The sequence below is a fragment of the Delphinapterus leucas genome, chromosome 19 (assembly GCF_059928025.1).
Source record: "Delphinapterus leucas isolate spDelLeu-1000000601 "Yukka" chromosome 19, BTC_Dleu_Yukka2, whole genome shotgun sequence".
In the NCBI taxonomy this organism is placed as follows: Eukaryota; Metazoa; Chordata; class Mammalia; order Artiodactyla; family Monodontidae; genus Delphinapterus; species Delphinapterus leucas.
Genome location: NC_143147.1, coordinates 61,528,263 through 61,539,285, shown reverse-complemented (window position 1 = coordinate 61,539,285; position 11,023 = coordinate 61,528,263). Strand labels below are relative to the sequence as shown.

The 11,023-nt window shown below is 52.3% G+C and overlaps 1 protein-coding gene across 12 annotated transcripts in view; it reads left to right on the top strand.

The window, feature by feature from the left end:
- The first annotated feature begins 9,424 nt into the window (after positions 1–9,424).
- The window catches only part of TNRC6C (trinucleotide repeat containing adaptor 6C), a 129,639-nt gene continuing 128,040 nt past the window's right edge, over positions 9,425–11,023 (top strand). For 3 of the 12 annotated variants that reach the window (XM_022589481.3, XM_089901610.1, XM_022589484.2), the window contains exon 1: positions 9,430–10,028. The gene's annotated coding sequence lies outside the window, so the exon portion shown is untranslated. Of the gene's footprint in view, positions 10,029–11,023 lie in introns of all 12 variants that reach the window. The other 9 variants (XM_022589483.3, XM_089901611.1, XM_022589485.3 and 6 more) reach the window with 5 other exon arrangements.

Below are 11,023 nucleotides of genomic sequence, written 5' to 3'. Positions count from 1 at the left end.
CTTTCAAATGTTCACATAGGCTTCTTTGAGGATTGAGACAATGTGGTATTTTTCTTCTTTCCATCTTTTCTACATTTTTTCATAAAGAGCCTTATTATTTTATAGTTGGGAAGAATAAAATAAACAAACAGGCAGTTGCTATGATGAGAAAATAGGGTGGGAACTTCATTATCTAGCTTCTCCGTTGTTCCAGGATCACATTAAACCCGTGGTCTGAAAACTGGCAGCTGGGAACCCTGCCCAGGCTACATAAGATGAATACCCAGGACCTCTTGGCTGACTCCAGATCACATCAGACGCCGAATTTAGAGGTTTGGCAACCTCTGAATTTCACCAGGTTGGGGTTTTCCCCCCACTTCTGGCTCTACACACACACACACCCCAGAATCTACACCTTTTGGTTTGTGGGGTTCACCATGGGTGGCACCCCTGCAAGAAGCCGGTTGGCAGTACCTGACACAGGCTTTCTGCAAGAAAGTAGACTCTGCAGACGCTGGAGTCCCAATTCTGTTCATCTGCAAGGGTCCCTGACCCTTGAAGCCTAGCTGTAGCTGAGACAGATTTCAGTGATAATTCCCAGAGTCATGGTTTCCAACACAAAGGCTGCGTTCCAGAGGTGACTTTGAGAGTCAACACAGGGCACCTCCCCGAGCTTCCTGCCCTGGTCTAAGAGCAGGACCCGTCCCCAGGAAGCGGGGAGCACGCTCACGGCCCAGGAGATGGGCACACACGGTGACAGGCTCCAGGTAAACCTGCCCTCATTCCCACTGCATCAACTGATTGAAACCTGTGGTTTGGGCCGCTGCAACAGCTTGAGACTTTCTCCCTGGCCTCACTCCTCTAATTATTTATCCTGTTTATTTTAACAAGAACTGCAGCTGAGTGTCTGAGGTCAGAATGGTTTCCATCACCTGGACGCCAAGGGGAATCTGATTCTGTACCCCAAACTGGCTTCCCCACCTTTACACACATGGAACTCTGAGCCTAGAATGCCGCTCCCCCCCTTGTTTTCCTGATACTCACCGACTCTGTCCATAGTGTCATCTCTGGATGACGCATTCCCTGCCACCCGCAGGCAAGGGGGAACAAGTAACACCTGGTACAGAAAACCACTCGTTCATACGACAGGTATTTATTGAGCGCTATTCACCTGTCACACACTGGGGATACAGCCGGGAACCAGTTGACATGGGTTGTAGAAATGGGTGGATACTTAATAAATGGCCAAGAGGAAGCCAGTGGGAAGCCAGCTCCACTGTCAGAGCAGAGCAGACGTCCAAGCTTACCACCACACCACTGAGACGAAGTCAGGCAACAGCTTGCTTGAAATGGGGTTGAGACTCCCTTGGGTTGACTTTATAACAGACTGAATGTGGTTGGTGATTTGTTTACTCAAATATTATTAAAGATGAATTACCATCTGAACGTTAACCCACCCTCCTGGGACCCCACTATTCCTGCTCCTGGCAGCACCATTCTACCCATCGCCCAGCTCATCATGAGTCACTTTGACTCCCCCCCGCCCCCAACCCCAGTCTCCTGCTTCCCAATTAGTGGCCAAGTTCATGGCTCTCTCCGAATTGCCTCCAACTCTTTCATCATGGCCACCACCCTACTTATCTCTCCATTATCAACGGTTGTCTTTCCTTCCTTCCACAAACACTCATTAAACACCTGCAGTGAACCACGCACTGTGTTAGTGCTGGGACAGAGCAGTGAGCAAAAGAGCAAGCACTGGGCTTCCCTGGTGGCACAGTGGTTGAGAGTCCGCCTGCCGATGCAGGGGACGCGGAATCGTGCCCCGGTCCGGGAGGATCCCACATACCGCGGAGCGGCTGGGCCCGTGAGCCATGGCCGCTGAGCCTGCGCGTCCGGAGCCTGTGCTCCGCAACGGGAGGGGCCACAGCGGTGAGAGGCCCGCGTACCGCAAATAAAAAAAAAAAAGAGCAAGCAGTATCTGCTATCGTGGCAAGTGCCGTCTAGCGGGGGAGACGAGCATTAACCGGGGCCCGTAGAGCACATGAGTGGATGAATGAATGAATAAATGACCGATTGCTTGGACTGTCATGGTTCCCACTCTGAGCCATCCTACAACGGTCCTGCCTGGATAACCAGCCCCTTGTATAGCTTTGCTCACGTTCCCTGCCTCAAACTTTCAATGGCTCCTGAACACACACATGTCAAGTTCAAATTCCCTAGCCTGGCGGCTCTCCACGGTCTGTTTTCAACCTACCTTTCTAGCTTTGTTTCCTTCTAACCCTCTAAGATAACCTGTGTACTACTCAAACTATTGCTGTTTGTTTTGCCTGTCTAGAAAACTCACCTCCAATTCTGCTGTTGAAATCTTATCCATCTGAAGGAGGGGAAATGTGTAGGATGCTGGAATTGGTGTAGAAGAACCAAATCCTCATCTTCTAAAGTAGGAAGTCACAATGTTAAAGTAGAAAAATCAAGAAGGAAGTGTATAAGCAAACTTTTTAAGAACAATGAAGGTTAACAGCAGAAGAAACAGCTAAAGGACTTGCAAATGTTTGCTTCTGGGGGTAGAAATTGAGAGGGAAGAAGGATGGCCATGAGATTGGGAGTTTGTTTTAAGACCAGGAGTATGTGACTGCCTTTTTTCCTTTTTTTTTCTTCTTTTGGCCGTGCCCTGCAGCATGTGGGCTCTTAGTTCCCTGACCAGGGATCGAACCCGTGCCCTCTGCATTGGAAGCACAGAGTCTTAACCACTGGACCACCAGGGAAGTCCCTATAATTGCCTTTTAAAACTGTATGCATGGATTAGAATTTTTAAATTGTTTTTAATGCTTACAATGTAGCAAGATAAAAATTTTTAAACATTAAGTGAGGTAATGTGTATAAAGTGCATATCGTAATGCCTGGCATGCAATAAGCAAAGAAGAAAGGGTTATCACTATGTATTTTTGTCTTTTCTATGAATCTTACCATGAAGCAGAGGCAGGAATGAGGAGGACATGACTCTTCACATTATGTCATGTGACAATCCCTGCAACAGTTTCTGAGCTAATTTCTTGTCCTTCAGTGATTCTCTCCCTCTTACTTCATCACCTTACTGATCAATGGCATATTCATCTTCCCAAGAGTACTTTTCTCCTGAAATCCCTATTGAAAGACTTTACAAAGATTTTCTAATATGGGTTAGGGTAGCGGTAGCTGCTGGAACTAACAAACCCTGAAGTCTCAAGGGCTACATCTCATACGTGGTTTCAATATGTGAGCCTGAAGAGTCTGGGGTTTGAAATTTGTTTCCATAACAAAGATACAGGAGTATATTTTCCTATTAGGTTTATTTGTTTATTTATTTATTTATTTTTGGCTGCACTCTGTGGCTTCTGGGATCTTAGCTCCCTGACCAGGGATTGAACCCGTGCCCCTTGCAGGAGAAGCTCAGAGCCCTAACCACTGGACGGCCAGCAAAGTCCCCCATTAGGTTTAATACACCACAGACAACAAATTAAAATGTCATACTATTAATATAGAATAAAACAATAATTTGTATTCAAATACCTATTGAGTTCCAAAAGATTTAGAAACAGAATTTCAGACCCAGGAGGACTCTTAGGCCACTTCAACTTCTTAAAAAAAAAGAAAAAGGTGGTAATGCCCTCCGTTTTTTGCAAACCATGCTCCCCATTTCACACATGCATGTGTGCGCACACACACACACACCTCTGCAGCTATCTCCCCTGTCTCCCTCTGGTCTCAGTAAGACAAGTGACCCCCTCCCCACCCCCTATCCCCACCCCCTCACCCCTGCATCTACTCCTTACTCAACCCCTTTCAAACAAACAGACAAACATCTTCCTCTTTGCTGTGTCCCCTTTACTGACCATTTCCTCTCAGCATATTAACCTGCTCACGTCTCCCTCTTTGAAGGAGTAAAACCAAACAAACCAATCAAAAAAACTATTTCTTAGCCTCAAATTCCTCTCTAGTCATATTCCCCCCTTTCCCTTGGCTGCCAAACTCCTCTGTGTAACAAAGCACCACGTACCAGGCGGCTTAAAGGGAAATTTACTGTCTCACAGCCCTGGAGGCCAGAAGCCCAAGAATAAGGTGTTGGCGGGGCCAGTTCCTTCTGAGGCTGTGGGGAGAATCTGTTCCACGCCTCTCTCCTGGCATCTTTGGCTTTCCTTGGCTTGTAGGCACATCACCCCTATCTCTGGCTTCATCTTCACATGGTGTTCTCCCTGTGTGCATGTCTGTGTCCAAATTTCCCCTTTCTACAGGGACACCAGCCATATTGCATTAGGGCTCACCCCAAAGACCTCACCTTAACTTGACTCTATCTGCAAAGACCCTGTTCCTCACATGCTGAGGCACTGGGGTTTAGGACTCCAGCAAATCCTTTTGGGGGATCACACTTCAACTATGTGCTCACCCTTCCAGCTCGCTCTGCAGCCTGCTGCCCCCGGCTCCCCCACCGCCCCTGCTGAGGACTAAATGGCCTCACCGTTGCCCAGTTTGGTGGACACCTTCCTGTCCTTACCATGTGGGCCTTGCAGTCACACCATCGACCACCGAGTCCTTCCTCAAACTCCTTCCCCTTCCAGCCTCTCCAGTTCCGTGGGGTCACCACCGAGGATTCCGAATCTCGGACGATCCCTTCTCAGACTCCTTTAGGGCTTTCTCCTCCTCCTTGGTGTCCCTCAGTCTCAGTACTCAGCCTTCACATCTTCCCTCCTAACCAACACCCCCAGCTAATCATCTATGCCCTGCCTTCAACATCCACCCCTATGCAGACCACCCCAGAAAGATCTCTCCAGCCCAGACATCTCTCCTCACTTGCAGATCTGACCATGCCACTAGCTGTCCCCCGGTGCCTCCAACTGCAAACGGACCCAAGCAGACCCACCCCTTGTTTCCCAAAGTCCCACCTAAGGCCTCTAGCTCAACCTCCTCCTCTTCCTATAGCCCCTCTCTCACCATCCTCCGAACTCTCACTGAGCAAGAAAACTGGGCATCGCCCTTTACCATTTTCCTTACTCACTATATGTATATACCAGACCCCAACCCCCGCCCCCAGAGTCCACTGGAGTTAAAATTATCTTTCAAAGGGATCCTTTCTGTTTGACTTCTAGTGTCACTCTAGTTCCTTCCACGGTTTCTCATTTCCTGGCTGCATGACTTTGTGGGCGTCCTACCCTGTGCCATCACCCCCTGCCTTACCTTCCCTGTCTTATCCTTCTTCTCCCTGTCATCCACAATGTTCCCAGAGAGATCTCTAGGACAGCCAAGTATAAGGTTTAGAATCATTTAAGGGCCCTCCATGGCCTTCAGGATATAAAGTCCAAACGTCCTTAATGTGACATGATATGCTCCTTATAACCTGGCCCCCGCTCACCACTCCCACTTCTCCTTACACATTCGGTGTTCCAACCCTACTGACCCTCTGCAGCCCCCTGAAAGTGCTATGCTGCTCTCTTCTATTTCTGTTCCACTGGCTGTTCCCTCTGTCTTCAATACCCTTCCATCAGCTCCTGGTCATTGCAGCATTCTAACCATGGCTCCCCTTGCATCCTTCAAGACTGAGATCAGAGGGCCCTCTGGGAGGTCTTTCTGAGCACTCCAGAATGACCTGGGTCTCCCCTCCTGCCCCCTTCAGCACCATGGATGTATTGTAATGCTAAGCCAACCATGCCTTTCAACTTTAAATCCCCAGCACCTAGTCCATTGCCTGGCACATAACACAGGTTCAATAATTGTTCAGTGAGAATCTCTAACTCAGTGAGGAGTACAAAGGAGAAGGGTCAGGCCCAGAAAACTGCCTAAGGTCAAACAGCCAGTGAGCAGTGGTGCTGAGATTCAGCCTTGCTCATATCTTAAGATTCTGGTCTCTACTCCAGTATCTTCCTCAGTGCAGTGGGAGGACGATTGCACCAGAACCACTTGGGGGGGGGGTGGTTAAATATGCAGCTTCACAGGCCTCACCTTAGACCCACATGAATCTGTATTTTAAACAAGCTACCGTGGTGATTCTTATGAACAGAGTTCGAGAATCAACACGCCATGCGTCGCTGCCTGCCTAAGAGGCTTTTTAAGTTCATCATATTTTTTTCTTTTTCTGGCCACACCGCGTGGCATCTTAGTTCCCTTACCAGGGATTGAATCCGCTCCCCCTGCATTGGAAGCACAGAGTCTTAACCACCGGACCACCATTCATCACATTTTTTTTTAAGGCCAAGTCGGTAGCTATCTGCTTGGTGATTAGCAGCCCTTCTCCATTACATTTTCATTGAAAAGCAATCATTTGTTGAGTCTTGAAGCTTTTTCCTTTTAGAGTCCACTGTTAGGATGCAAATTCTACTTGCAAAGTCAACATAGGTAGGAGGATGTAAGCAGGGGCTTCAGGAGGAAGCAAAGCAGCCCTGTGTGGTTGGAAGTAGCTGGGAGTGGAGGGCAGGCAAGTATCGCACACAAATAGGACCCTAAGGAAACGTGCCCTTTATTATTTTTTATTCTCCAATTTTAGCGTGCATCAGAATCACCTGGAGGGGGACTTTCCTGGCGATCCAGTGGTTAAGACTTTGCCTTCCAGTGCAGGGGGTGCGGGTTCAATCCCTGGTTAGAGAGCTAAGATCCCACATGCTTTGTGGCCAAAAATCCAAAACATAAAACAGAAGCAATATTGCAACAAATTCAAAAAAGACTAAAAAAAAAGAAAAAAGAATCGCCTGGAGGGCTTATTAAGCTGCAGATATCTACCCCCACCCCCGAGTTTCTGATTCAGCAGATCTGGCAGTGGGGTCCAAGAAGTTGCATTTCTAACAAGCTCCCAGGTGATGCTGATACTGCTGCTGGTCCAAAAAGCACACTTTGGGAACCACTGAGCTAATTCAACCTTTGTGCCCAATGCAGTCATTTATTCTGCAATATCTATGGAGATGAGGATGTGATCAGCCTGTCTTTCTGCTTAAAAGAGATGTGGCATCTTGTTACATTTCAAGCTAGAGTTTCTATGGATAACTCTCATGATTCTTCCTTGAATGGAACAAAAATTCACCTCCAAACCTTCCACACACTTATCCCAGGCTTGCCTCCTACATTCTCCCAGATGCGTCCAGCCAGGTCTTCTCCATCTGTCCTTAACTACTTGACATTTTTTTTTTTTTTTTAGAAATTTATAAAACATATTTGTTTGTCTGCACCGGGTCTTTGTTGCAGCATGCGAACTCTTGTCTGCAGCATGTGGGATCTAGTTCCCTGACCAGGGATTGAACCCAGGCTCCCTGCATTGGGAGTGCAGAGCCTTAGCCACTGGACCACCAGGAAAGTCCCTTGACCTTTTAACTTAAGAGCTACACTTAATATTTAATCCTCTTACATGTAATTCTGTGGGGTTTGCCCATTTTTATAGATTATAACCCATACCTTAGTTATGAGGTGGTAGTGGCAGGGCTGATAAAGGGATAACAGACCCCAAATATGCACTGACCCATTTTACAACTTTGCCTGGGGGCTGCTCATACTTTATTCAGCCCAAATAGCCACTGATAAGTGACACTGCAGTCTCCACACTCATGGCCATCACATACCTCAATGTTTCCGGATCAGCCCTAATTTCAAGTATTCTTTCTGTTGCTACAGGCCCACATGCCAAACCATGAGTCTAATTTTTGGTTCAGAAACTATGGTCAATATAAGTGCTGCCTTTTCTCCAGGTGTTTACAGTGTAAGATAATAGGAGAGGACAATTATTTTGCCTGGTTTAAGCTGAGGGAGGGGGACAGTAAAAAGAACAAGATGGAGAAAAGTTGAGAGGTTACAGTCACAAATTCAACATCAAGGACCAATATTAAATCGTGTAATTTTGGTTCAGTTTTCCAAAAAGCGAAGTTCTGCTTATTGCAATGATGGGTCCACCCAGGTATCTGGATTTCTCATTGATTTAGCAGTCTACTTAGTGGACGCTGAATATTTTGAAGATGTTATTATTTTGAGCTCCCTCCTGGAGCATGTGATGATACCTTTATCTTTGAGAAATACAAAGGATGCAGGTTTCTCCGAAGTCAAGAACCAAATTAATGTAAATAAAACGTTGAGTGGAAAAGGCAGAAGCCTCTATGTCAGCTCCGGCTGACTTCAAATCTTTCTAAGTGATGAGGGTTTTCGGGAGGCGAAATACCCAGCACAGACAGACATTTGAAGATGATTTTAGAGCGTGCTTTGTGACTCTGACTACCGGAGAGCTTAAAATATGGCAGTAAGAAGAAAGGAGGGCGCCGAGCTCATGGGACCCCGAAGGGAATCGAGAAAGGGGAATTTGTTGTGTCTCTTTCATCCACAGACGTTTCAAAGCAAGACACTCGCGGTAACAAAATTGCACTGCGAAAGTAACGTGTCATCTGCTCTTCAAGACGGGGACACGTAGATAGGGAATGGTCTCCAACACGAGCAACTTTCAAGTAGCACCGCTGAGCCTCCACCGCACAAAGGGGAAAGCTGGCCTGCTTCCACCACGCTTCACGAAAATGGAGAGAAATCTTGGTTTCAATATGTTCTCGTGACTTGAACCGAAAGTTAAAAAGGGACTTTTAAATTGCACATCGCTCCTGACCTTATCCACGATTAATGACTAGTGTACATGGAAGAGGAGCGGCGGGATGGAGGACCACTACCGGGTGCAGAGCACCGGGAAGGAACCGTGGACGGTGGGAGCCGGAGCGCCCGGGTTCGGCCCAACAGCTGTTTGCGCGGTGGGGGCGGGATGCTCGCGCTCCGGGGACAGGGACGTCTCCCGGGGGCTGTTTCGCAGCGAGGCTTGTTTGGTTCGCAGAGGGCGCGCAGAGGCAGGTTGGGAGGCGGGCGGCGAGCAGGATGCTCCCTGGCCCCGGCCGGCGCGTGTACGTGTGTGTGCACGGTGGGGAGGTGCAGGGCGTGTGCACGGCACGGGCGGGACGCGCGCCCGGGCCGTCTCCGGGTTCCGCCGCATAGAAGGCCAGCGCCAACGGGTGAAAATACAGCGCAAAACCCTGGCTCGGGAGCCGCAGGGGGCCGGCCGGCTGGGGAAACCGAGCGGGCGCACAGAGCCGGGTCTTCGCCCCGCGGTTGAGCCGCGCTAATGCAGACTCGCAGCAACCTAAGACAAGGAATGACGCCGCGCGAGTTTCCACGCACCCCAAGCAGAGCGCGATCCCTCGTGACTCGCGCGTACCCGCCAGCACCCTGGCGCGCTCCCCGCGCGGTCTGGGGAACTACAGTGCTGGCGGGTATTAAGGGGGGAGAAGGGGGCGTGGCTTATCTGGAAGTAGCCAATGGGCCGGGGAGGGGCGCGCGGGGGCGGAGCTCGGGTTTAGAGTGCCGATTGGCCAGTTGGCCCTCCGGTATGCAGATACGGTGGAGTCACGTGCCAGGGGCCAGGACGACTTCCTGTTGGAGGCCAAGGCGGGGCGGGGAAGGGGGCGCGAGCGCCCCGTCTGGCTGGAGCGGGGGGAGGGGGGGTTCTTGTCAGTTAGAGCAACAAGATGGCCGCGGTGGCAGCTCCGCACCTCAGCGCGACGGCCCCGGGAGCCGCAGCCGCCGCCGTCGGCCCTGCCGCCCCGCAGCCCTGAGCGCCGCCCCGGCCGCCCCCACCGCGCCTGACAGGGCAGTCCCTGCGCCTGCCGCGCTCCTGCCGCCGCCGCCGCCGCGGGCCCGCCCGAGCCGGAGGCGGAGGGAGCGGAGCCGGCCGAAAGCAGAGCGCCGAGCGCAGCCGCCGCCGCCTCGGATCCCGGGCCGCGCCGGAGCTGCTGTCCCGCCTGCTGGTGCGAGGAGGAGGGCGCGTCGCGGCGTCGCCGGGGCCGGACCTGGACCCGCTGGGACGCGTCGCCGCCCACCCGCCCGCGCCGCCGCCGCCGCTCGCGCCGGGACCTGAGCCCGCGGCGCCGGCGCTGAGCGGGCCCCCGCCGCCCGAGCGCCCCGCAGGCCCCGGGGCGGCTGCTCGAGTCGTTTTTGCCGCCGCCGCCGCCAGGCCCGCGCCGCCGGAGCCCCGCCGAGGAGCCGCCGCCGCCGCCGGGGACGGATCCCAGGTGAGCGCGGGCCGGGCCTCCGAGCCGCCGCAGTCGGCGGAGCCGTTGGCGTCGCCTTTGTTCGGCCGGACCCGGAGCGCGAGGGGTCGCGGGTCCCGGCGGGAAGGGTGAGCGACGCAGGGCGGCGGGAGGAGCTGCCGGCTGCGCGGGGCCGGGTGCGGGCGCGCGCGGGGAGAGAGGCTCGCGGTGCCCTGCGCGATCGGCACGGTCGGCGCGGCCACACGGCGGTTGCGTGTGTGGTGTCTGGAAACGATGCGGTTGGTGGAATTGGCTCCCCTGAGCAGTCACCCGCGGGCTTTGCATTTCTGATGGCATGCATGAACCCAAACGTTTTCGGTGTGGGGCCTCCCGCGCCGTTGTTTGGGGGAGAGCAGGCGCGGGCGTGCCTAGGCGAGCGTGGAGGAGCCCCTCGACCTCCCACGGGTCTGGAATCAGGTGGGCTGCTCGCCGCGCTGCAGGCTGCAGGGCGATGCGCACGGGGGACGGGAGCCGACCCGCAGTTGCCCCGCTCTCGGAGCGCGGAACCCGAGCGCCTCGGGGCCACCCCCGCTCGAGCGACGCCTCGTCTGCACCTTTGCCTGGTGGATGAGATTCATTAATAGATTCGTGCCTGTTAAATGTGCAGATGCAGATACAGGGGTTCCCTGCGCGTTAACTCGGTGGAGAACCTTTCGCTTGCAGGTTACACGCAGCTTTGGGAATCTCACGGAAGATGCAGGATTGCTGCCTCCACGTCGCGGGGCGGGGGAGGAGGAGCCGCAGATCCTGGCTGCACCTCTTTCGGTGTAAGACGCTCGACAGCCTCAGGGATTCTGTGCAAAATGAGTGCGACTGTCTCGAACCTTTGCCTCTGTCAGATTGAACCTCCATTTGAGTGGTCTGCGCGGTTATGTCTAGGCATGAACTGCAGATTCTGAACTCAAAATGGTGCTCTGTAGATGTCCAACTTCAGCGTCTTTAAGGAGTTGCAAGTTGGAGGCGTCTGGCTGGTTTAA